This window comes from Elephas maximus, chromosome 18 (assembly GCF_024166365.1).
Source record: "Elephas maximus indicus isolate mEleMax1 chromosome 18, mEleMax1 primary haplotype, whole genome shotgun sequence".
NCBI lineage: Eukaryota > Metazoa > Chordata > Mammalia > Proboscidea > Elephantidae > Elephas > Elephas maximus.
The window spans coordinates 20,696,709-20,723,380 of NC_064836.1; the positions used below are offsets into that span (position 1 = coordinate 20,696,709).

Sequence of the window (26,672 nt, forward strand, 5' to 3'; positions counted from 1 at the left end):
AGTGCTTCCATGACCGGCTCCATTCTCAGCCCTCTCACCTGACTTCTCATGCTGCCCGGCACAGCCCTGGTGCCCTCCTGTTCCTCCTGCCCTTGTGGTCTTTTGCACCTTTGTTCACCTACTCTTCCCACCTGGAATGTCCTCCCACCCATAAGCTCTACATCTTCTGAAACTATATACCTCAAGTTCACAAAAGAGATATGATTTCAAAGATTCCACCTATTTTCAGGTTATCAAATCATGTGCTCTTATTTTTGGTTCAGAAGTTATGGACCTTATCCCATGCTTATACATGTTCAAACTACATAACTATCAAGTCCTAGCTCATAAAATTTCGGTCCTCACTGATCTTCTCATTTTTATGAATTCCTAAAGGCCATCCAATCTGGGTCTCACACTGTGTCACTAGACAAAGGACTTTAATGAATTGTTTTTCCAGTTCATTCACAGGGGCTGCTCATGTCTCTCATACTTTAATCTTCTTGAGGTCAAGGATAGTGTCTTCCTCTTCAGTGTTCATAGAAATCGTTAAGTCCTGGAATGAATAAAAAAAAAAAATAGGGGCATAATAAATATTTGATTGCTTAATTAATCCATTTATGAAGTTGGAGTTGTGGTTCTCAGCAGTGTATGGGGGCAATTTTTCCCCTCCAGGGGACGTTTGGCAATGTCTGGAGACACCTCTGGTTGTCACAATCTGGGGGGAGGGTGGGCAGCACTACTGCATCTAGTGGGTGGAAACCAGGGATGAGGCTAAACATCCTGTAATGCACAGGACAGTGCCCCCCCCCCCCGCCGCCAAAAAATGAGTTATCCAGCCCAAAATGTCAATAAAGCTGAGGAAGAGATACCCTGGGTTAGAGGAAAGAATTTACATAGTAGCTTCATAATTAAGTCTTTGTGGTGATCACCCAAGAAAAACATGTCTGATTGTAATCAAGCATAAGCCCCTCTTCCAACATACAGACGAGAATTCACCTTGGCCCTATCCTGTTTGGAAATGTTTAATTTTATCAGCAACCCAGGAAAAGTGGCAGAAGATAGCCATTCTGTTGATGACACATGGAGCTGAGACAGCAGAAAGAGAATTCAAAACAACTCAACTGGCTTAAACCACGTACTGAAGCTAACTGAATGAAACTGAATAAGGAAGATGTAGTATAGAAGTTAGGTCCAAAAAATCAATTGCATGACCACAGAATTACAGAAGTCTACTCTAGCAGCAGGCCATGTACAAAAAACCTAAAGATTTTCACCAATTACAATATAAGTGACAGGGGTTTGTGACAGGCTGCTAAAACAAACAACCAGCACCTCATTGTAGAAGTAGAATGTCCAGAAGGAGGAGGTGATTTCACTGTATTCTGTAATTCATCAGGTAGGAAAACATGGACGTTGTCAGACTGCCTGGATTTGCATCCAATCTCCCCCATTTGCTAGCTCTATTAAACTCTCTGTCTCAGTTCCTTCATCTATAAAGTGACACCTTCCTCATGGGATAACTGCAGGCTAAATGAGATAATATATGTAAAGTGCTTAGAGCGGTGCCTGGCATATAGTAAGCTTTCAGTCAATCAGTTATTATTAATATCATATCATATATTATCCATCACCCATATGTATTTCAAATACCAGCAGGGTCACCCATGGTGGACAGATTTTAGCAGAGCTTCCAGACTAGGAAGGACTAGGAAGAAAGGCCTGGTGATTGACTTTTAAAAACTAGCCAGTGAAAACCTATGGACCACAACTGAGCACTGTCCAACTCACTTGGTGGGACACATCATCAAAAGTAATCAATTGCTGGAGCAGGACCTCAGAAGCCATCTGCCCAAGATGGTACAAACTGGAGTCGAGATTTCTGAATTTGGAGGGAGGTTAATCTGAGGTCTCATGCAACTATAAGAAGCTAGAACTCTGTCTAAGACAACCATCAAACAAGAGACATTTCTCCTACCCCAGCCTGCTTCTCTAGAACCCCCTTCTCTATATTTCCAATGCCTCTTTGTTCTATTTCTCATCATGCTGACAAATTTTTTTCTCGATGACTCCTAAAGGTAATAAATCCAATTCCAAAAATAAACCATTTCCTGGGAGGCAGGGCCAAGATGGCAGAATAGTCAGACACTTCCTGTTTTCCCTCTTACAATGAAGACCTGAAAAAACAAGTGAGTCAATTATGTATGACAATCTAGGAACCCTAATTATCAAAGACAAAGCTGAAGAATCAGACTGAGTGGCAGATGGAAAGAGAGACAATTCAAAAGCAGTAGAAAAGTTCAGATCTCAAGATTGTTAGCGCTCTGCTAGCTGAGTCTGTGCAGTGCACATGGGCTGAGGCAAGCAACGTCATTCAACGTCTCACCACATCAGGTGCAGCCAAGCAGCAGCAAATCTGCACTCATCTCCAGAACCAAGAAGGAGCAACAGCAGACCTATGAAAGTTAAGTGCAAGTTACTACCCTACCACATGGGGGAAAAATAACCCCTCGCCTTCCCAAAGTTTCACAGTGGAGAAGTGTTTCCTTCCCCTCACCCACCGACCTCCCTGCCCTACTCCAACACCAGTCCCACAGTGTTAAAAAATACCACACCCCCTAAGCCAGGCACTCGGGGCTGGACAGGAAGCCCTGCCCCTTAACCCAGTCACTGACATAAGGGGTCCATGGACTTTCAGCACCTTTCGCCCCTGTCCAGACCTGTGTGGGCCAGTTCAACACTGCACACCCTCATTAGCCTAAAGCAGCAGGGCATATATCTGAAGCCATTTTCAACTACAGCAGCCAAGGGGGAGTTGCAAATCTGTGTAATTTGACACCGCCCTGCCCCCTAAGCAGGGGCCTCGCCCACCCACACCAGGTGCTTGAGAGCTGGTGACACCACCCACTTCATCTAGCCACCCACAACAGGGGCCTGAGAATTAGTGGTGCCACCAGTCCCCCAGCCAACAGTACTGGCTACCCAAAGACTGGCTGCAGTACTCCCCCTAACTATGTGCTCTAGGAGACAGGGACACGTCTTTCACCCAGGCACCTGGGGGCAGCCATCAGCCATCTGTCTTACTCCACACATAGCCCCCCACATCTGTGCCTGTGCCAAACACCCCCATGCAGCCCTGCCTGCCTAGGACTGTAGGTGAGAGTCTGCACTACATATTCAGTGACTGACAACCTGGACACCTGTGCCACGCTCCCACAAGAAATGTGAATGGACTTCTGGGCTCACATACCTAGCTCTGAACACCTGGAGACAGGATGCGAGAGCTTCAAAGACTCCAACAACCAATGTGGCTCACGGTCAGCTTACTTGGGCATATCAAAACAAAACAAAAAGTCAGGACAGTAAACAAGCATGCAATAAATAAGTAAACACAATAACTTACTGAGGCCTCAGAGACAATGGTCAATATCAAATCATATAAAGAAGCAGGAAAAGATGGCTCCAGTAAGCGACCAAAATAAAGAACCAGGAAACCTTCTGGAGGAAGAGAAAGCAATGAAATACCTGAAAAAGAATTCAAAATACTAATACACAGAGCTTACCAAGAGATCAGGAAAGGGGTCAGGCAAAACTCTGACCATGCCAAGGAACACATAGGGAAAGCAATAGAGGAATTCAGGAAAACAATACAAGAACGAAACAACAAAATTAACAGGCTGCCAGAAACCATACATAGACAGCAACTAGAAATCCAAGAAGTTAAAAATAAAATTTCAAAGTTAGACGACTCAATAGAAGGTCACAGGAGCAGAATCAAGATATTGGAAGTCAGAATTAGTGAGATTGGTGATAAACCCCTTAACACTAATTTATCTGAGGCAAAATCAGAAAATAAAGAATTTTTTAAAAAATGAAGAAAGCCTAACAATTATGTGGAACACAATCAAGAGAAAAAACCTAAAAGGGATTGGAGTACCAGAACGAGGGGAGGGGTAAGGGTGGAGGGGGACATAACAGAAAACACAGAAAGAATTGTTGAAGATTTGCTGGCAGAAAACTTCCCTGATATCTCAAAAGATGAGAAGATATCTACCCAAGAAGCTCCACAAACCCCATATAGGGAAGATCCCAAAAGAAAGTTAACAAGTCATATCACACTCAAACTTGCCAAAACCAAAGACAGAATCTTGAGAGTAGCTAGGGAGAAACAAAACGTCACCTACAAATGAGAACCAATAAGACTAAGCTCTGACTACTCAGTACAAACCATGCAGGCAAGAAGGCAATGAGGTGACATACATAAAGTCTTGAAGGAAAAAAAATTGCCAGCCAAGAATTATATATCCAGCAAAACTGTCTCTACAATAGATGGTGAAATTAGGCCATTTCCAGATAAATAGAAATTAAGGGAATTTGTAAAAACCAAATGAAAATTATAAGAAATATTAGAGTCCTCCAGGTAGAGAACCAACAATATCAGACAACAGTCCAAGACTAGGACACAGGACAGATCAACCAGTTACCAACCTAGATAGAGAATTCACAAAAACAAATCAAAGCTAAAAGACTGAAAAATATGGAACCAGAAACATCAATATGTAAATGATGACAATGTCAAAAATAAAGAAGAAATAAATAGGGTATTAATAGAACTTTCATACAGAGAAGAAGTGAAGGCGGTATCAAGAAAAAAGATTGGTTTAAGCTTAGGAAGATAAGGGTAAATTTCAAGGTAACCGCAAAGGAAGCTAAAAAACCTACTCATCAAAATAAAAAGAAAGACATACAAACTCAAAAAACACAAAATCAACAGTAATGAAAAGAAAATACATATAGAAAAAGAATTCAGCACAGAAAATTAAGTGGAGCAAAGAAACTGTCAACACCACGAAAAAAAAAAAAGACAGCTGTAAACTCGTACCTATAAAGAACTACACTGAATGTAAATGGCCTAAATGCACCAATAAAGAGACAGAGTGGCAGAATGAATTAAAAAACACAACCTATCTATATGGTGTCTACAAGAGACACACCTTAGACTCAAACACATAAACTAAAAGTCAAAGGATGGAAAAAATACATCAAGCAAACAACAATCAAAAAGAGCAGGAGGTGGCAATATTGATCTCTGACAAAGTAGACTTTAAAGTAAAATCTACCCCAAAGGATAAGGAAGGACACTATGTAATGACTAAAGGGTCAATACACCAGGAGTATATAACCATAATAAATACATATACACCCAATAACAGGGCTCCAAAATACATACAACAAACTCTAACAGTATTGAACAGAGAAACAGACAGCTCCACAATAATAGTAGGAGATTTCAACACGCCACTTTCAGTGAAGGACAGAACATCTAGAAAGAAAATCAATAAAGATATGGAAATCTAAATGCCACAATCAATGACCTTGACCTCATAGACATATATAGAACATGCCGCCCAACAGCAGCAAAGTATACATTCTTTTCCAACGCACATGGAACCTTCTCCAAAGCAAGCCTTAAGAGAATCCAAAACACTGAAATAATGCAAAGCATCTTTTCTGATCATAATGTCTTAAAAGTAGAAATCAGTAACAAACAGCAAGGAAAAAAATCAAATACATGGAAACTGAACAACATCTTGCTTAAAAACTACTGGGTTATAGAAGAAATCAAAGATGGAATAAAGAAATTCATAGAATCAAATGAAAACATATCTTACAAAACCTTTGGGAAATAACAAAAGCAGTGCTTAGAGGTCAATTTATAGCAATAAAAGCACACATCCAAAAAGAAGAAAGGGCCATAATCAAAACATAAACCCTCAACTCAAACAAATAGAGAGCCAAAAAGAAGAAAGGGCCAAAATCAAAACATAAACCCTACAACTCAAACAAATAGAAAGAGAGCAGCAAAAGAAGCCCTAGTGCACAAGAAGAAAGGAAATAACAAAGATTAGAGCAGAAATAAATGAAATAGAGAATGGAAAAACAACTAATAGAGTCAACAAGACCAAAACCTGGTTCTTTGAAAAGATTAACAAAATCGACAAACGATTGGCCAAATGGACAAAAAAAAAAAAAAGAAGAGAGAAAGCAAGCAACCTGAATAAGAAACAGGATGGGTGATATCACAACAGACCCAGCTGAAATAAAAAGGATCATAACAGAATACCATGAAAAACTGAACTTCAACTAATTTGAAACCCTGGAAGAAATGGGCAAATTTCTAGAAACTCACTACCTACCTAATGTAACACAAACCAAGGTGGAAAAACTAAATAAACCCATAACAAAAGAAGAGATTGAAGAGGTAATAAAGAAACTCCCCCAAAAAACAGCCCTGACCTGAACAGCTTCACTGGAGAATTCCACCAAACTTTCAGAGAAGAGTTAACACCAGTACTCTTAAAGGTATTTCAGAGCATAGAAAAGGAAGGAATACTCCCAAACTCATACTATGAAGCCAGCAAAACTCTGATACCAAAGCCAGGCAAAGACACTACAAAAAAAGAAAATTACAAACCAATATCCCTCATGAACATAGATGCAAAAAATCCTCTACAAATTTCTAGCTGACAAAATTCAACAGCACATCAAAAAAATAACACATCATGACCAAGCGGGATTCACACCAGGTATGCAGGGATGGTTCAACATTCAAAAATCAGTCAACGTAATCCATCACATAAATAAAAGAATCACACGATCTTATCAATCGGTGTAGAAAAGGCATTTGACAAAGTCCAACACCCATACCTGATAAAAACTCTCAGTAAAATATGAATAGAAGGGAAATTCCTTGATATAATAAAAGGCATTTATACAAAGCCAACGGGTAACATCCTTCTAAATGGAGAGAAACTGAAAGCATTCCCCTGAGAACCAGAAGCAGACAAGGTACTTTGGACATGTTATCAGCAGGGATCAGTCCCTGAAAAAGGACATCATGCTCAGTAAAATAGAGGGTCAGCCAAAAAGAGGAAGACCCTCAACGAGATGAATTGACACTGTGGCTACAACAGTGGGCTCAAGCATAAAAGCTATTGTGAGGATGGCACAGGGCTGGGCAGTGTTTTATTCTGTTGTACATAGGGTCACTATAAGACAGAACCGACTTGATGGCACATAACAACAACAGAGATGTAAAATTTTTATACAGAGAAAACTACAGAACACTACTGGAAGAAACCAAAAGAGACCTACACACATGGAAAAATGTACCATGCTCATGGATAGGAAGATTCAACGTCATGAAAATGTCAATTCTACCCAATGTCATCTACAGATACAATGCAATCCTGATCCAAATTTCAATGACTTTTTTTTAAACGAGATGGAGAAAGAAAGCACCAACTTTATATGGAAAGGGAAGAGGCCCCAGATAAGTAAAGCATTACTGAAGAAGAACCAAGTGGGAGGCCTCACACTACCTGATTTTAGAACCTATTATACTGCCACAGTAGTCAAAACAGCCTGGTACTGGTACTACAACAGATACAAAGACCAATGGAACAAAATTGAGGACCCAAATGTAAATCCATTCACCTATGAGCAGCTGATATTTGACAAAGGCCTGAAGTCCATTAAATGGGGAAAAGGCAGTCTCTTTAATAAAAAGTGCTGGCATAACTGGATATCTAGCTGTTAAAAAATGAAACAGGACCCATACCTCACACCATATACAAATACTAACTCAAAATGGATCGAAGACGTAAATATAAAATCTAAAACTATAAAGATCATGGAAGAAAATATAGGGTCAATACTAGGGGCCCTAGTACCTGGCATAAATAGTATAGAAACCATACCTAACAACGCACAAACACCAGAAGAGAAACTAAATAACCAGGAGCTCCTAAAAATCAAACACTTATGCTCATCAAAAGGATTTACCAAAAGAGTAAAAAGAGAACCTACCGATAGGGGGAAAAAATTGGCTACAACATATCTGATAAGGGTCTAATCTCTAAAATCTATGACATATTGCAGCACCTCCAAAACAAAAAGACAAATAATCCAATTAAAAAATTGGCAAAGGACAAAACTAAAACTATTCCTGAAGTCAACTCTTCAGACAAAGATTAGACTGGACTAAACCTCGCTGTCATGGAGTCGACTAAGACATAAAATGATACGCATGAAGAGTGTGCTTCTTAGCTCAAGTAGATACATGAGACTAAATGGGCAGCTCCTGCCTGGAGGTGAGATGAGAAAGCAGAAAGGGACAGGAGCTGGTTGAATGGACACAGGAAATCCGAGGTGAAAAGAAGTGTGCTGTCACATTATACGGAGAGAAGCTAGAGTTACATAGCAATGTGTGTATAAATTTTTGTATGACAAACTAACTTGAACTGTAAACTTTCACTTAAAGCACAATTAAAAAAAAAAAATGGGTAAAGGATATGAACAGAAGCTTCACCAAAAAAAGACATTCAGGTAGCTAACAGACACATGAGGAAACGCTTATGATCACGACCCACTACAGAAATGCAAATCAAAACTACAATAAGATACCATCTCACCCCAACAAGGCTGACACTAATCCAAAAGCCACAAAATAACAAATGTTGGAAAGGCTTGCAGGGAGATTGGAACTCTTATGTACTGCTGGTGGGAATGTAAAATGGTACAAGCCATTTGGAAAACAATATCGTGCTTTCTTAAAAAGCTAGAAATAGAAATATATGCTCCAGCAATTCTACTCCTAGGACTATATCGGAGAGAAATATGAGCTGTCACCTGAATAGACATGCACACCCATGTTCTTTGCAGCACTATACATAACAGCAAAAAGATGGAAACAATCTAAATGCCCATCAACTTTCCAATAGATGAATGGATAAACAAATTGTGGTAGGTACACACAACAGAATACTATGCAATGATAAAGAACAATGATGAATCTTCAAAATATCTCACAACATGGATGAATCTGGAGGGCATAATGCTGAGTGCAATAAGTCAGTCACAAAAGGACAGATATTGCATGAGAGCACTTACAATAATAAGAATTCAAGAAAAGGTTTAAACACAGAAAAAAAGGATTCTTTGATGGTTACAAGGAGGAGAAGGGGAAATCACTAACTAATAGACAAGGTCAACTTCGGTGAAGGAAAGGACAACCCAAAATACAGGGGAAGTCAGCACAACTGGACCAAAGCAAAAGCAAGGAAGTTTCCTAGACCCATCCAAACACTTTGAAGGATAGAGTAACTGGGGCTGGGGCCTGGGGACCATAGTTTCGGGGGATATCTAGTTCAACTGGTATAACATAGTTTATAAAGAAAATGTTCTATATCCCACTTAGGTGAATAGTCTCTGGGGTCTTAAAAGCTTGCGAGTGACCATCTAAGATACATCAATTGCCCCATCCCACTTGGAGCACAGGAGAATGAAGAAAGCCAAAGACATAAGGAAAATACTAACCCAAAGGACTAAAAATCTGTCTTGGAAGAAGCACAGCCAGAAGGTTCCTTAGAAGCGAGGATGGGGAGACTTCATCTCATGTATTTTGGATGTGTTATCAGGAGAGGCCAGTCCCTGGAGAAAGACATCATGCTTGGTAACATAAAGGGTCAGTGAAAAAGAGGAAGACCCTCAAGGAGATGTACTGACACAGTGGTTGCAACAACGGGCTCAAACATAGCAATGACTGTGAGGATGGCACAGGATTGGGCAGCATTTCATTCTGTTGTATGTACAGTCCCTATGAGTCGCAACTGACTGGACAGCACCTAACAACAATAACAATTCCAGGAAACCCTTAGACCAATAGGTACTCACTGGGCCTCTTGCAGCCAAACCCCATTTGTCTTTCCAATCTGCTGCCAGGTGAGTCAGTCTCACAATGGTCTGAGTTCTGACTAGTTTCACTGAGTTCTCATCACTCCTATAATTTGTAAACAAGTAGGCATTTGTAAAAGACCATTAGACCTTGGTCATTGCATAGAGTAATTAGAATATTTGGTTTACAGGTACATATTCAGGGAAATAATTAGATATGTTGTTATTTGCTGTCAAGTTCACTTTAACTCATAGCAACCTTATGTATAACAGAAAGAAACATTGCTTGGTCCTGTGCCATGTTTGTGATTCTTAGTATGTTTGAGTCCACTATTACAGCTATTTCTTCAGTTCATCTCATTGCTAACCCTCCAATTTACCAAACATGATGTCCTTTTCTAGTGACTGGTCTTTCCCAATATGTCCAAAGTAAGAGAGTCAATGTCTTGCCATCCGTACTTCTAAGGAATACTAGACTCTTCTACAAGGTCAGCAGGCATTCTGTTTGGAAGGTATACCATTAGGTAATTAGACATTGGTCTTTGTTTAAGTATTATAGACTTTTTGTTTTGGAGGTATACCATTTGATAAATATTTTTGCCATTAAACTGCTTATTCCCCTGTTGTTCACTTTTGCTTTTATCTGTTATAAAGTCTCATTTTACATGTTTTGTGGTATTCTGGATTGTCTTGTTTCTAATATATGTATAAGGGAGTGTTCCGTAGGGAAGGGATAGTGATATAGACGAAGTAAGCCTCTAGTTCAGCCCAAGCCAGTCCTAAGAGAGAGCAGTTAGAGGCTGATTGAACTGGCTACCAATGCATGAAAAGGCCATTGGTCAAACTTAGATTTGGGCCCCCACAAAACTTTCATGAGAGCACTGTCTGCCTTGTTGATTTGTGAAAGAAGGTCACTTTTAGTTCAAATTCTGGGGCCAATGATTGTCAGGTCATTGATTCTTGGCTCTTTTCTAACTTTTGCTTAGGAAGGAAATCTGAAATACCATTCATAGGCACATAGTCTTAACTAAGCGGCCCCTCTTGTCTTTCATGAGTTCTATATCAAACTGCAACCTCTTCTGGAAGAACTTTTGTACCGTAATCGTAACTCTTGCACCTACTCTGACAAAGGGTGAAAATTTTAAGTTAGAATAACAATGGCCATCATAGAGGACTTTTGACATGTCAAAAATCAGTAAGTTAATACACTTAAGAGAAGCCCCAGGAAAATTAGGAGACAAACCCCCAGAGTTAACAGCTACCTTCTTTAATTGGTATGCTGAGGCCTCAAGACAAAATTCTAATTCCAGGATGTTCTCTCTCAAAGACACTGATACTTTCTGAAACTCACCCTCCTTTCATTTCTCTCTCTTTCCACTCAGTATTATCTGACCTTCGACACGAGCCACACTTTCTTCAGAGTTTTCTCAGGAAAAGAGCAATGATGTTGAAAATTGCTAGACCAGAAAGCAGCCCTAAAGAAGTTTAATTAAAACCCTGGTCTGGAGCCAAGTTGAGAGTTATAATTAAATATTTTTCTAAACCTCAGGAAGCCAGGTGGAAATTTGCTAGAGCATTTAGGATTTTATTAGCCATTCATTGTTCTGGACTACAGATCTGTACCAAACACATCAGCTAATCGGTAGTACCAAGTACTTCAGTTAATTGTTAGCACCTCAGTTAGAAAAAAAAATATTTAAAAGCAGCAGGGTAAGGAAGGTAAAATTTAAATAACTCAGCTGTGCAAACTGGAAAAAAAAAAAAAAAAAAGCCCAAATAAGGCAATAAAAAATAGGAAACACAGTACAAAAAGCAGGAGCCTTTCCTTTGAAGGTTGATTGGACAAGGATCCAAAATTATAAACTAAATAAAAATAGACTTCAGGAAACTTTCAAGCAATATTCTAGGGTAGACCCAATAGCTAAAGTAAGTCTTGTGTTCTTTTTTTTTTAATGGGCTTAAATCCTAATTAGAGGCTTTAATGAGAAAAAAAATAATTGAAATGTGAAGCTGATAGTTTAGAAAATATCCAGGATGTGGCAAGACATGTTCAGAGAGCCTTAGAAAGTAAATAAGCTCAAAATCAATACAACTTATGGTCCTACAGGTTAAACAAGTGGCTCCTGAAATAAAAACAAGATCAGAAAGTCTTACAGCCTGTAAGACCTGGGAGCCTATAGATGGTGATATTTATACATATTGCAAGCAGAAGGGTCATTGAAAGAATCAACACCCCATATTGGCTGCGAAATGGAAGGATAATTACCTAAAATCTGCCCAATTATGCTTCTCCAAGGAAGAATTCGAACTTAACAATTCCCTGTCCCTCCTCTAAACTTGTGACCTCAACTCTCAAAGGTAGCAATGTGCAACCACATAAATCATGCTCTCCATCAGGGCACGGGCTATACCTAGCTTGGTTTACCACAGCTCCTAGCCCAGTGCCTCCACAAAGTAGGTGCTCATTAAATATGACGACTAAACTGAATTTTTTCTTGGTACAATGTTGTCCATGCCTTACCAAGGTGAAGGAGAAGACTGCACACCTCTGATTTGGGATGTGGCCCCCTATCATTAGCCAGTGTGAATCAGGGTGGAATTATTGTCCCTATTTATGGAACACCCGCCCCATATGGATTCCTTGGCAGACTCCTTCCTTCCCTCTCCCTCCACTCCACCTGACTGCTAATGCCATCTCCATGGTGGTTTGTAAGTCACATAGGCAATTTCCTAAGCAGTTTATAATTGGAGAAACTTCGTGGAGATGCAGGCCTCACAGAATACACTGGATCACTAGAGTCACTCCTGGTGGGGAGGGAAAACCTGCCCAAACTCAATTCTTGTTTCAGTACGTTCCTTTGAGAAAAAGCCAGAATCCAAGAATGAACAATTGCTAAGGGTGGGAAAGGGGCTCTCCCCACCAGGTGTGCCTCTCCCAAGTTGAGGGCAAGATAGTAACAGATAAGTCTCCAGGGCAACCAGGACCACTTTGAAGCATTCCTGTCCTGGCCTGCCTTACAGGTTCCTCTGTGCTTTGGGGAACCTTGATGCCTGGCTCCAGGATTGGCCCATTCTCTTTTCTTAGGGGTTCCCCCAGCAGCTGCCTCTGGTTGCTGGCTACAAATTCTGTCCTAGCATAAGGACCTTCTTCTTAGCGTTTCACCGTCTTGTATCAGGTGGCAGACCAGCTGGTTTCAGTCCCAAATCAGGTCTTCTGACTCCTCCCAGAAACCAACCAACTTCTGAGCAGGAAATCCTGCCGCTCCCTAAAGAGTAGAAAACCGCAGGGGAAGAGAGAGGTGAAACAGCAGGAAGGGAGAAGAGGAGGGAGAGAGAGAAAAAAGGAGCAAAAGGAAAAGGAGATAAATAAAAAGAAGTAAAACTTGGTTGAAACCTCAAGGTAAGAATTTTTTAAATCACATATAAAATAGCATCACTATTTTTATCAGGGCCTAGGACAGAGTAGGTCCTCAAAATTTGCTGTTGAAATAATGAATCTATTGGAATGAACTGAAGGGTTGGGCTAAGGAGGGAATTCAATGTCAAATGCTGGTCAAAACACAAAAAGAAACGCCCCAACAGCTTTCAGATGTGTAAGAGGAAAGAGATGATAAGACGCAGATGGAGTTGGGCGTCTGTTACTGACACGGAGAGCATTCTGATCATTTTGGGACAGAGTGTTGAGTTGGAACAAGAAAGTTGCAAAGATTGTAGTAATGTCTTTGTGTTCTTTTGAAATCGTACAAAGACTGCACATTGTAAGCATTTTTCTACAATCAGCTTTAAACTGATGACAAAACACAAACTGCTGTATCTTGTGAATTGCTAAGAGTGGTAATATTTGCATTTTGCATCCAATCATCAGGTAGTTTAATACTATTAATATTGAGATCTGGAGCTTTGAGAAAGATTCATTTTATCTCAAGAAGTCTTGTTCAATGGACCAAGGTGAGCCTAAAGCTGTCAATCAAATTCTTCATATGCTGTTCACCTATCCATTAATCCCGGTCCAGCCTGGCTGCCCAGGATACTGACCTTCCAAGCCTTAAAGGGCCTGCTCAGACAGAATTTAAAGGCACTTCTTTCAAATTAGGGAGTTAGAGAAACCCTAAAAGGAGCAGGAAATACCATTGCCCACCCCCACCATTTACCCAAACCTTCTCAATAGACAGTACCATCCAGAGGGTTCCAGTTTACTGATCAAGTCACTCAGAGGGATTTAAATAGTTAGACTCTGCTTCCAAAAGCGTCTATAGAAAATGATGATGTGTTTTCACAACAGCTGGCTTTTCAGAGTCCTGTTGTTCCAACTTTTCCAACAGTGCTTAACAATATCGGAAGGACATACTTGATATATGTATGTGAAATATGTGTGTATATATATATATATATGAAATATACAACCCCCAAAGGGGATTGTGTGAGCAAATCAGGGTTGGGAGCGGAAATGAGGGTGGGAGAGGTAAGGAGAGATGGAAGAATCTCACTTTGTGCTTGATTGACAACATGTGAAAGGAATTGCCTTTCCCTCTTAGGTATGGTATAAAAATAAAATCCAAAAGTCCTAGCTCTTTCTTTATGCTAATTTAGTACAGCTAAAGGCTTGCTATGGCTGCTAACCAAGAGGTCGGCAGTTTGAATACACCAGCTGCTCCTGGGAAACCCTAACGGGTAGTTCTTCTCTGTCCTATATTGTCGCCATGAGTCGGAATTAACTCAATGGCAATGGGTTTGTTGGTTTGTTTAAAAGCTCCCTGCATGAAATTTCCAAGCTGGAACAAATCTTAAAGACGATCTAATTTAATTTCTCTTGTTTGCCTGGTGAAGCAATGGAAGCCAAGACAAGTGAAGGGCCTTGTCCATGGCCCCATGTATGTCAGCAGTAGAGGAGAGGCTGAAACTAAGCTCTCCCGGCCCAACTCAGGCCTTTCATGAAACCAGCCAAGCTTGACAGGAAGGTACTTCAGGCCCCCAAGAGCTCATAATCTGCTGATTAACTAAAATATTCAGTTAAAAAGATGCTCAAGTAATCCTTGCATGGCAGAAATGGAAAGAAGAAAAAGATTTTCCCAATAGTTAAGCTTTTCCAGAATCTGTTATATAATTATTAGATGACTAAGGAGTAGTCATCTAATAATTATATAACAGATTCTGGAAAAGCTTAACTATTGGGCAGCCCTGGTGGTGCAGTAGTGGTGGTGCAGTAGTTAAGAGCTCGGCTGCCAACCAAAAGGTTGGCAATTCGAATCTACCAGCGGCACCTTGGAAACCCTATGGGGCAGTTCTACTCTGTCCGATGGGGTCACTATAGGGTCATTATGAGTCAGCATAGGGTTTGATTTTTTGTTTGTTTGTTTGTTTTTAAGGAGTAGGGGAAGAATTCAAGACAGGTTCATCAGGATAGAACTAAAATATTTTACATTCCTACCCACTGATCAGCATTTTATGTAACTCATCTCATTATAGTCTGCTCGTTATTCTCATTTTACAACTGAGATTTTTTAAAGTGTGCTCAAATTCACACAGATATTATTATTTCTGGATGTGATTTCTGGATCTCTTGCTAGAAGGCCAGGATCACCTCCTGGGCTAATGTGGGTATTTATAGCTCAGACACTGCTCCCTCACTCAGCACCCTCTTTGACATGGACTCTTGCTCCAGCTATTCTAATCTACTTGAGGTTCCTCTGCCATGTTCTGCTATTTCTGGACTCCTTAACTGAACACACGCAGTTCCCTCTGCTTAGAATGCCCTTCCCCCCAACTCCATCATCTCCATATCCTTCAAAACTTAGCTCAGGGGCCACCTCCTCCAAGAAGGCTTTCCTGCTATCCTGGGCTGATTTCGATGGCCCACTCTGGGCTTCCAGGGCACCCTGTGCTTACCCGTATTACAGCATCTGTCACATTATTGTCAGTTATAATTTACTTGCCTGCCTTCCTTATATTTCCTTTTATTACAATCTCTTGGAAGGCAGATTCCAAACATAACTCAGTGTTTCTATTTCTGGTGCTTAGCACAATTCTGGGCCTATACTACTGGTGCTCAATAAACTTTTGAAAAAAATGAATGAACAAATGAAATATTGCCTTTCGTTTCCTTGCATCAAAATGATTTAATGAAAAGTCTCATTTCCAAGCTCTTGGCCCTTGGGTAACTTGGGGAGATATAGAATACGTCACTGTTATAAGCTTCCCCTCCTTTCAAGCCTGACAGGCCACTCAAAAGCAATATCTACAGTTAGACATGCAGTTTGAACAAACATAGTTATGTCTGCTTCCTCACAAAACATACTGATCACAGTAGAAAAATTTTCATGTTCTAAACCACAAGGACAAAGAGAACAGGATAGGAGCCAGCAGCAGATGAGAGATGTCAACACCCTTTTCAAAGATGGAAAGTAAATGGTAGAGTCATAAGCCCAAGGGCCCACGATGGGACTCCAACAAGAAGCCACAGGGCCCAGGAGAGTCGCAGGGATTAGGACATCCGAAACTCAGAAAACGGGGAGGAATGGGGCTGACAATAGGAGGAGACACTCCAGATTCCTCCCTTGCTCTCCACAGCTACTCCAACTAGGGAAGGAAAGTTTCTTTTTTTGGAGAAGCTGATTAAAGAGGCACCAGGCTCAGGGACACCCAGCACAGCAGAGGCTGGGCTTAGGCACAGAGCTTGAAACAGAGGAATTAGAGAAAGATTCCATACCGAAAAAAGAGATTCCCCAGTCCCTTTTTCCGGCTCATCTCCCAGAACACAAAATAACAACTTATACCCCCTCTACCCACCCTATCCCACACTTGGCACCGAGCAGAAGATTTAAGGTTTCCTCCCCTGGTGGCATAGTGGTTAAGTGCTACGGCTGCTACCCAAGAGGTCAGCAGTTCGAATCTGCCAGGCGCTCCTTGGAAACTCTATGGGGCAGTTCTACTCTGTCCTGTAGGGTCACTATGAGTCGGAATCGACTCGATGGCACTGGGTTTGGTGGGTCCCTATAGAAAGTACCCCATCAAAGAGAAGACTACCGTCACTGCGTTTGGGGTCCCCCAGTGAAACTGCCAGAACCCTGTAGATTATCCTCCAGGAGAGTCCAATAACTAACTGGCAAGCCCTTTCCTCACACACAAACCTTCCAACAGCCAAGGAGTGGTTGCCAAGGATCCCCAGACATGGGATGAAAGTCTCTGACACTGAAACAGATGTACTCCAGAGAGCAGAAAATCATCAGCAAGAGCAACCAGAGCAATATCAGTCCCCCCGCCCCACCCCACCCCCAGGGATTAGGGGAGATAGTATACCCATGAATTAAGATCAGGATGCCAACTTGAATATCTATATATTAAAGAACAAGAAAGATACAACCAACAAAAGTACGGCTGGAAATTTAAAATTTAAATTGAAGCACTGGAAGGAAAAATTGAGAGAATCTCCCAGAATGTAGGACAAAAAGGAAAAGAGGTAAAAAATAGACAAAAAAGGTAAGAAACTTAAAGGATCCATCCAGGAACTACGACACCTTCCAATGAGAATTTCAAAAAGACAGCACAGAGAAAATGGAGGGCATTTATTATTAGCCAAATAATAATAATTCCTCAAAAATGTTCCATAATGAAAGATCCGAATTCCCATATAGAAAGAACCCAGTGAGTGCCTGACACAATGAACTAAAAAGGCTCTCACCAAAGTACTTCACTGAAAATGCTAGCACCCTAGGAATAAAAGGATCCCAAAAGTTCTAGAGAGAAAAAAGCAGTTCTCGAATCAGGAATTGGGAATCCAAACAGCAACTGGGCTTCTCAGTAGGAACCCTGGAAGCTAGAAACTGTAAGGCAAAACAGCAATGTCATCCAACTCTGAGGGAAAATAATCTCCAATCTAGAAATCTGCACCCAGCCAAACCAGCAGCCATGGCAGGGTAAATAAGGACCAGCAGGCAGGGCTCCCCAGAGCTGCCACACTGGTTTTACATGGCCAGGGTCTGACTGGTTGCTGCCCATGTAAAGCTGTTCAAAATGTTAATATCACCCCTGCACACAAAGTCTCAGAAAGCTTCCTCAAGAGGAAGTAAACCAAGACAGAAAAATAGGTCACTGGTGGATGGCAAAGGGGCATCCCCAGATAATAGGCCTTCGCATTCCTGGTCCAGAATGGAAGAGAAGGCTGAGGGCCCCAGACAGGTGTCCACAAGAAAATAAAAAACTGAGAGGTTATCCAATTAATTTTGCCTATTTATTTGAGTTTTATAGGTCTTGTCATGGTTTGAAGAACACGGACAACTAAGTAAGCAAACAGACAAAACTGAGATAAGTATTAAGCCTGGGGTGGAGGGGGGGAGGTATAGGAAAAAATGCAGTCACCATATTGATCAGCTGTCAACAACCAGTCATTATAATGTGAACACTGATTACTGATTTAATGAGAAATCGTGATGCAACAGCGTTAGGAATTGAGAAGGAAGAGAATGAGTGTTTTTGTGTGTTGTAAGAAGATAAAATCCTAATATTCCACAGTAGGAAAATCAATAAATAATTTCTAAAATCATGAAATCAAGAAATAGCAGTGTGTCTTAGTCATCTAGTGCCGCTATAACCGAAATACCACAAGTAGATGTCTTTAACAAAGAAATTTATTTCCTCACAGTAAAGTTGGCTAAAAGTCCAAATTCAGGGGATCAGCTCCAGGGAAGGCTTTCTGTCTCTCTGTTGGCCTTCTCCTCAGACTTCCCCCAGGCTAGGAGCTTCTCTGTGCAGGGACCCTAGGCCCAAAGGACATGATCTGCTCCCAGCACTGCTTTCTTGGTAGTATGAGGTCCCCCTGTCTCTCTGCTCACTTCTCTCTTTTATATCTCAAGAGATTGCCTCAAGACACAATCCAATCTTGTAGACTGAGTCCTGCCTCACTAACACAACTGCCATCCATCCTCCCTCATTAACATCACACAGGCAGGATTTACAGCATATAGGAAAACCACACAATACCTGGAATCATGGCCCAGCCCAACTGATACACACACTTCTTTTTTTTAATAGTGCTTTAAGTGAAAGTTTTCAAATCAAATCAGTCTCTCATACAAAAACTTGTACACATCTTGCTATGTCCTCCTAGCTGCTCTCCCCCTAATGAGACGCACACTCCACCTCTCCACCCTGTATTCCCTATGACCATTCAACCAGTTCCTGTCCCCCTCTGCCTTCTCATCTCACCTCCAGACAGGAGCTGCCCACATAGTCTCATGTGTCTACTTGAGCCAAGAAGCTCACTCCTCACCAGCGTCATTTTCTGTCTTATAGCCCAGTCCAATCCCTGTTTGAAGAGTTAGCTTTGGGAATGATTCCTGTCTTGGGCTAACAGAGGGTCTGGGACCTCAGGGGTCCCTCTAGTCTCAATCAGACCATTAAGTCTGGTCTTTTTACAAGAATTTGGGGTCTGCATCCCACTGCTCTTCTGCTCCCTCAGGGGTTCTCTGTTGTGTTCTCTGTCAGGGAAGTCATCAGTGGTAGCTGGGCACCATTCAGTTCTTCTGGTCTCAGGCTGATGTAGTCTCTGGTTTATGTGGCCCTTTCTGTCTCCTGTGCTCATATTTACCTTGTGTCCTTGGTGTTCGTCATTCTTCTTTGCTCCAGGTGGGTTGAGGCCAATCGATGCATCTTAGACGGCCATTTGCTAGTGTTTAAGACCCCAGAAGCCACTCACCGAAATGGGATGCAGAATGTTTTCTTAATACATTTTGTTATGCCAGTTGACCTAGATGTCCCCGGAAACCATGGTCCCCAGACCCCTGTCCCTACTACTCCGGCCTTGAAAGTGTTTGGCTGTATTCAGGAAACTTCTTAGCTTTTGGTTTAGTCCAGTTGGATACACACATTTGGTGGGCGCGGGGGGGAGGGGGGGGAGGATAATTCAATCCATGACAAGCATATTGTTTAAAAATGGGGAGTTGATTCCCAGGGGGAAAAATTAGATTTGGAGGTGATTGCCTCTGAGCCAGAGTAGGGTGAGGAAGGGAAGAACAAGGATTGCTGTTTATTCACTATACTCATTTTTGTATCATTTGAATTCCTGTATTATATTCATAAAAATAAGACTAAAAAAAAAAAAGAGGAACAGCTTCATCATAACAACCATCTCCCAGAGATTACATTTTAGCCACCAGTCAACATGTTCATGCCTGGAGCCATTAAATCAAGTCTCAAACAGGTTAAAGTATTTACCTACTCACCTAGAGCAGCAGTATGCCTATCAGCAGGTTGCTTCATAATCACCTGGGGAGCTTTAGAAAAATACAGGTTCTTGGGTCCCCCTGGATGATTCTGATTCAGCAACCCTTGGTGTGGCCCAGGAATCTGCCCTTTTAGTTCCCCAAATGATTCTGTTGAGCACAAACTGTAGTGTGTGGGGTTATGGGCAAGGGAGGGGCTGTTACATGTTTATACATATATAACCGTTCCATGTATGATAGTAGACTATGAGGCTCTCTTCCTCACTCCCTCCCTCTTTTATCTTAATTTAGAAGCCCTGATAGTGGTACAGTGGTTAAGACCTTGGCTGCTAACGAAAAGGTTCTCAGTTCGAATCCACCACCAGCTCCTTGGAAACCGTAAGGGGCACTTCTACTCAGTCCTATAGGGTCAGTATGAGTCGAAATTGGCTCATCAGCAATCAGTTTCGTTTTTGGTTTATCTTAACCCATAAATTCCTCTGGATTACTGAAAACATCGTCAGAAAGGAAGCCCTATTTTTGCAGCCTTATGCCCCCCTCAGTCTGAGCCTTTTCTCCCAACCCTGGGGCTCCCTCTGCTGGCAAAAGTCTGTTAAAATCCTTAGTGTCTTAAGCCTGGAAATTCTCCATAGGTTCCTGTTTAGGTCACTTTCTGGGGCCATTTCCAAGCCCGTGAACTTCATGAGCCCTCCCATTATACATAAAATGGAAAATTAAACTTGGGAGAGATTTTCTTGCCTTAAAGGTAAGATATATAACGATCAGGAGGGAGCCAGATGAGGCAGAAATGAGAATGAGAGGTATATTGCAGTCAAGACCGAGGAAGAGGAGACAGTGAAGGTTTCAATTCCCACCTCCTTCCTCACCCTCCCCTAAGAGACATGGATGGGTGGAGAAGCCACAGTCATCTGCCTTCCAAAAGTGGAGGAAACAGGTTAGGCTAAAAAGGTCACTGAATTTGGAAGAAGTCATGGGTTCAATATGCACCCTTACTTTATTTCCTCTAGTCTCCAAAGATGAGCCCGGTGGCTCAGTGGTTAGGAGCTCTGCTGCTAATCAAAAGGCTGGCAGTCCAAATCCCCTAGCTGCTCCTTGGAAACCCTATGGGGCAGCTCTACTCTGTCCTAAAGGGTCCCTATGAGTCAGAATTGACTGGGCGGCAACGGGTTTGGTTTTTTGGTAGTCTCAAAAGAAGTGGTCCCCTATTCCAGAGTAATGTGCCATGTCATCTAGAACAGCACTACATAATCCATCCCCTCCAGCACTTCTGTCTTTGCACTCCCTATTGGACCACTAGCTGAAAACATGCTCAGACTAGTAAAGTGCCTGGCACAGAAGAAATCCTCAAAAACATTTAGGCGAAACCTTAACTCATTCCTGTCCTCAAAATTAAAACCTCCTTCAGATCTGCATGCTTCTCGAAAGTACCTCCTATGTCACAGGTTTCTCCCCACACCTCAGGACACAGGGCCGAGCCACCCTCAAACTTCCAAATCCTACTTTTGTGATAGGTAAAGCTAGGTATTTCTTACCCATCTTGGAGATCGTGCAGGGGATTCCTTTTATGCCTGTGTAATCTCACTCCATCCCCATAGCTGTGAAGGAGACGGGAGAAAGACTGGTTCAGCCAGGCCCCGGGATGCAGTCTTTAGATTTTCTCGCATTGACAAGCCCTTGAATGTTTTTGTAGTAGTTTCTTTTTTTCTTTTGTATTTTTTTGTAATGACAGTATATGGGGAAAAATTAAGAATCTAAAAAGAAAAAGTATCCCCTATGCTCATGCTAAACATTTCATTTTCTCAGGTACCGTCACTCTTTCAGAACACTGATATAGAGCTCCAACAAGTCTGACACACAAGGCTCAATGCATTCCCCCTCCCTGTTTTCTTATTGTGATATATATGATATACATACATCATTTGACATTTCTTCTGTTTTCACGTGCACACTCAGTGGCCTTAACTACATTCACCATGTTGTGCAGCCATCAGCACTACCCATTTCCACATTTTCCCATCAGCCTTAATGGGAACTCAGTGCAGCTTAGGCAGTAAGTCTCCCTCCCCCTCCCACTCGCCCTAGTAATCACTAGTAAACTTTGGTCTCTGTGTATTTACTTATTTCATATATAAGTGGAATCATAAAAAAAAAATAATATATAAAAAATATTTGTCCTTTTGTGTCTGACTTATTTCACTCAGCATAATGTTTTCAAGGTTCATCCATGTCGTAACATGCATCACAATGTCATTTCTCTTCATGGCTGAATAATACTCCATTGTATGTAGATACCACATTTTGTTTATTCATTCCTCTGTTGATGGACATTTGGGTTGTTTCCAGCTTTGGGCTATTGTGAATAGTGCTGCAATGAACACTGGTACGAAAATGTCTATTTGAATTGCTGCTGTCAAGTCTTTTGACTATATGCCTAGGAGTGCAATTTCTGGGTCATAAGGTAATTCTATGTTTAACTTTTTGAGGAACAGCCAAACTGTTTTCTACAGCTGCACTGTTTTACATTCCCACCAGCAATACCTGAGGTTTCCAATTTCTCCGCATCCTCAGCATCTTTTCATGTAGTTATTGGCCATAGGTATGTCAGCTTTGATGAAATGCATTGATCTGCTGTAGCGTGAAGGAGAATTGGGGGTAAAGCCCACAGGGAACTTCCACAGTGATAACAACGTTCCATGTCTTATGTGGGATGGTGGGCTCGCAAGGCTTCCATATTATTATTAGGCTTCATAAATTATTTGTTTTCATATATTCTTTTGTGCATAGCAAATATTTCACAATCTTTTTTTTTTTTTAATAAATGGATTAGAGAAAGTGAGATGCACAGAGAAAAGAGTGAGGCAGTTACTACAGCAGAAAATAGTGGTGGCCTGAGTTAGGACATTCACAGTGAAAGTGAAGATGTGGAGATGGTTGTAGAGATACTTAAGAGGTGAAATTGACTAGACTCAGAAATTAATGGGATGTGGGGATACAGAGAGGGAGAACTCACAGAGGACTCCCAGAGTTCTGGATTATTAATTGGATGGATGGTGAAGCCACTGATTAAAATAGAGATCACTAGGAGGTTGTGTCTAAAAAATAACAAGGTCACTGGAGAACATTTTGGCTGTTTCTTAAAAAGTTAAGCATAAATTTACTATACAACCTAGCAATGCCATTTTTGGGTATAAACCCAAGAGAAATTAAAACATATATTCACACAAAGACTTGCATGCCAGTGTTCACAGCAGCATTATTCATAATAGCCAAAAAGTGGAAATCATCAAATGTCTATAATCTGGCAGGTGAACTAAAAATATTTGTATCCAGACAATATAATACTATTTGGCAATAAAAAGGAGTAAAGTACTGATTAACGCATGCTATAATATGGATAAACCACAAAAACATTATGCTAAGTGAAAGAAGTCAGACACAAAAATCATATACTGTGTGATTCCACGTATATGAAATGTCCAAAAAAGGCAAATCTATTTTTTTTTTTTATAAGACATAAAGAAGATTATTGGTTACCTGGAGAACAAGGAGTGACTGCAAACAGTCATGAGGGATCTCTGGAATGATAGAAATGTTTTAAAACTAGATGGTGGTTATGGTTGCCCAACTCCGTAAATTTACTAAAAATCACTTAAAACATGATAATTTTCTGGCAAATAAATTGTCCTTTGATAAAGCCATTTTTAAAATGTCCATTTCAGCAAGGTGAGTTCTAGGTGCTTAGGAGGCTTAGGAGAAATGCTGCACAGGAAATACAGATTTTCAAGACTCATCAACTTAAGATAGTAATTGAATCCATGAAAACGAGGGAAGTTACCCAGAGAGAATGCATAGAGACAAGAAAAGAGCAAGAACAGAATCAAGGCTAACTCCAACATTCATGGAATGCCAAAGAAAAAAAAGCCTACAAAGAAAGCTGAGAAGAAGCAACAGAGAAGCAGGAAAAACCCAGTGGATAAGAGTTGACAGAAGCCAAGGGAAGAGGATGTTTTGGGCGAGGGCTACTGAGAAGTCAGGTAAGTACAGAAAGATCCAAAGAGAGGAAAGTGTGGTAGAAAAACCCACTTGGATGATGTTTCTGTACATAGCTCTGGGAGGTTGCAGACCTCCAGGGAACAAGGTCATATCCATGGTGGCATGGCTGGTAGAGTGCAACATTGATAGAGGAAGAACTGATGAGCCTGAACAATTCAGGGAATCCCAAATATTCTGCATTTGGCAATTAAGGTACACAAAGGACCAGTGGAGAGGTAGAGGTCTGGGACAGGGATAGAGAGGCCACAGGGTGCAGGGCTTCATCCCTGGAAGCAAATGGTCAGCAGTGCAGACTCAAAAGATGTGGTCCTGGCTTACTTCTCTAGGTTTATTTCTCACCGTGTAATATCACCCCTTAAGATCCAGCCATATGGAACTGTTTGCAGTTTCCCAAACAAGCCATTCTCTTTCATACCTCCTTCTACTTTCTCATACAGACTCCTCTGTATGGAATATTCCTACAAACCAACCCTCTAGTCTCCCCACACTCCTGAAACCCAACTCAGCACTCACTCCTGCCCTTCCATGTTTGCCTAGAGCATCCCTGCTGATATTTCAATACGGATCAAGGTTAACCTCTTCTCTGAAGCCTTTCCTACTTGCCCATCCTCCATGTGTTGTCATTAGTCGACATGGAGTCACCTTCAACTCATGGTGACCCTATGTACAAAATACCCAAACACTGCACAGTCCTACACCATCTTCATAATCACTGACATGCTTAAGTCCATTGTTAAAGCCACTGTGTATTTTAAGTGCCTTTTAAACTAGGAGGGAGCTATGTGGCACAGTGGTTAAGTGCTCAGCTGTTAGCTGAAAGGTTGGTGGTTTGAACCCACCAGCTGCTCTGCAGGAGAAAGGTGTGGCAGTCTGCTTCCATAAAGATTTACGTCTTTGGAAACCCTATGGGGCAGTTCTACTCTGTCCTACAGGGTTGCTATGAGTTGGAATTGACTTGACAGCAATGGATTTCTTTTTCGGTTTTCCAAACTAGGGGATTCACCTTCCAGCACTATATCAGACAATACTCGGTTGTGATCCATAGGGTTTTCATTGGCTTATTTTTAGAAGTAGATCACCAGGCCTTTCTTCCTAGCCTGTGTTAGTCTGGAAGCTCAGCTGAAACCTGTCTACCATGAATGACTCTGCTGGTCTGTGAAATACCAGTGGTGTAGCTTTCATCATCATGGCAACACTCAAGCTACCACTGTATGACAAACTGACAGATGAGTGCTGACATCCCTCTTGTAGAACAGGCTATTTCCTTCTTTATGTTCCCACAATAGACTTCTATCATAACACTGGCAACGCTTCACACATTTCACTTATTCCCACGCTTAGCTTCTTCTAGGGCTTGGAAGGCATTTCATTTGTTGTTGTTGTTGTTTTCAATTCATAGTACCTGACCCATATAAGTCCTTGGTTGGTGCAAATGGTGCACGTTCAACTACTAGGCTAAAGGTTGGTTGTTCAAACCTACCCAGTGTCACCAAAGAAGAAAGGCCTGGCAATCTGCTTCTGTAAATGTTACAGCCAAAAAAAAAAAAAAAGCCTGCTGCAGCACACGGGGTCACCATGAGTGGGAATCAATTTGATGACAATAGGCATAGTTTTTGGCTTACCTGACCCTAGTAAAGTAGCCCTGGTGGTGTAATGGTTAACCACTTGGCTGCTAACTGAAAGATTGGCGGTTCAAACCCATCCAGTGGCTCCACCTGGAAAAGAGGAGAGGGAGTCTATGTTATTGGATAAAAATGACCTGGCCATCTGCTGCCGTGAGGATTACAGCCTAGAAAACTCTATGGAGCAGTTTTACCCTGTCACATGAGGTCATTATGAGTCAAAATCAACTCAACAGCACCTAACAAAAACCCACAGTAAGAAGAGACTACTGTAAATGTTAGTAGATGAAACCTTCACTTAGCCACCATGTGGTATTTACTCTTTCCATCCTTTCCTCCTGGGACCCTTGGGGGATGAGCTCCATCATGGCAAAGGTCAGGGAGATGGTCTTACCTCCACTGTAAGCAGCTATGGGTAAAGATGCTTTGTCCACATCTAAGGCATAGTTCCCCAGGGTCCCAAAGCTCCTGCGCTACTTCTAGGGGTTCCATAAAACACTGGATGCCCAGTTAAATCTGAATTCCAGATAAACAAGGAATTTTTTTTTAGTATAAGTATGTCCCACACAATAGTTGAGACATATATACAGTAAAAAGTGACCATTGTTAATCTGAAATTCAAATTTAATTGGTTGCCTTGAATTTTTACATGCTTAAACTGACAACCAACTTTCCACCAGAGGGAAGCCACTCCCTACCAATGCTGAAGTCATCGACACCCCGAGACCCCTGATGTGGTATGCTGCGCCTTGATGTGCGTCCTGAAAGCTGGGCTGAACCTCCAGGAGGAAACACTAGGTGGGAGGAGCGGCATGATGGACACACAGGAGGCAGGCTGCATCCCCACTCCATGGCCCATCCTTGTGTGGGGTTCTCCTACTGCTCCCTACACTACCAGAGTTTCACCCAACTTCCTGGGGAGTAACTTCTTCAATTATTTGTGCATGGCCCCTCTCTCCTGGGTTCTAAGATGCAAGTCCATGGGACTTTTCAGGAAAAAACTGAAAAGCTACAACTACAGCATGTTTAGGAGTGTCTCTGCCCCCAGCCCACTGAGGGGCAGGGA

The 26,672-nt window shown here is 41.6% G+C and overlaps 1 protein-coding gene and 1 long non-coding RNA gene across 3 annotated transcripts in view; one reads left to right on the forward strand and one right to left on the reverse strand.

Annotated features, from left to right (window-relative positions):
* Positions 1–255: 255 nt before the first annotated feature.
* C18H1orf74 (chromosome 18 C1orf74 homolog) overlaps positions 256–26,672 on the reverse strand; it is a 145,586-nt gene continuing 119,169 nt past the window's right edge. Inside the window, exon 3 of one of the 2 annotated variants that reach the window (XM_049858582.1) lies at positions 256–535. The gene's annotated coding sequence lies outside the window, so the exon portion shown is untranslated. Of the gene's footprint in view, positions 536–25,610; positions 25,700–26,672 lie in introns of those variants that run through there. The other variant, XM_049858581.1, reaches the window with a different exon arrangement.
* On the forward strand, positions 12,976–25,610 carry LOC126061799 (uncharacterized). The gene is made up of 3 exons (XR_007513883.1): positions 12,976–13,114; positions 17,959–17,992; positions 23,651–25,610. It is a non-coding gene; the product is annotated as an uncharacterized LOC126061799 (long non-coding RNA).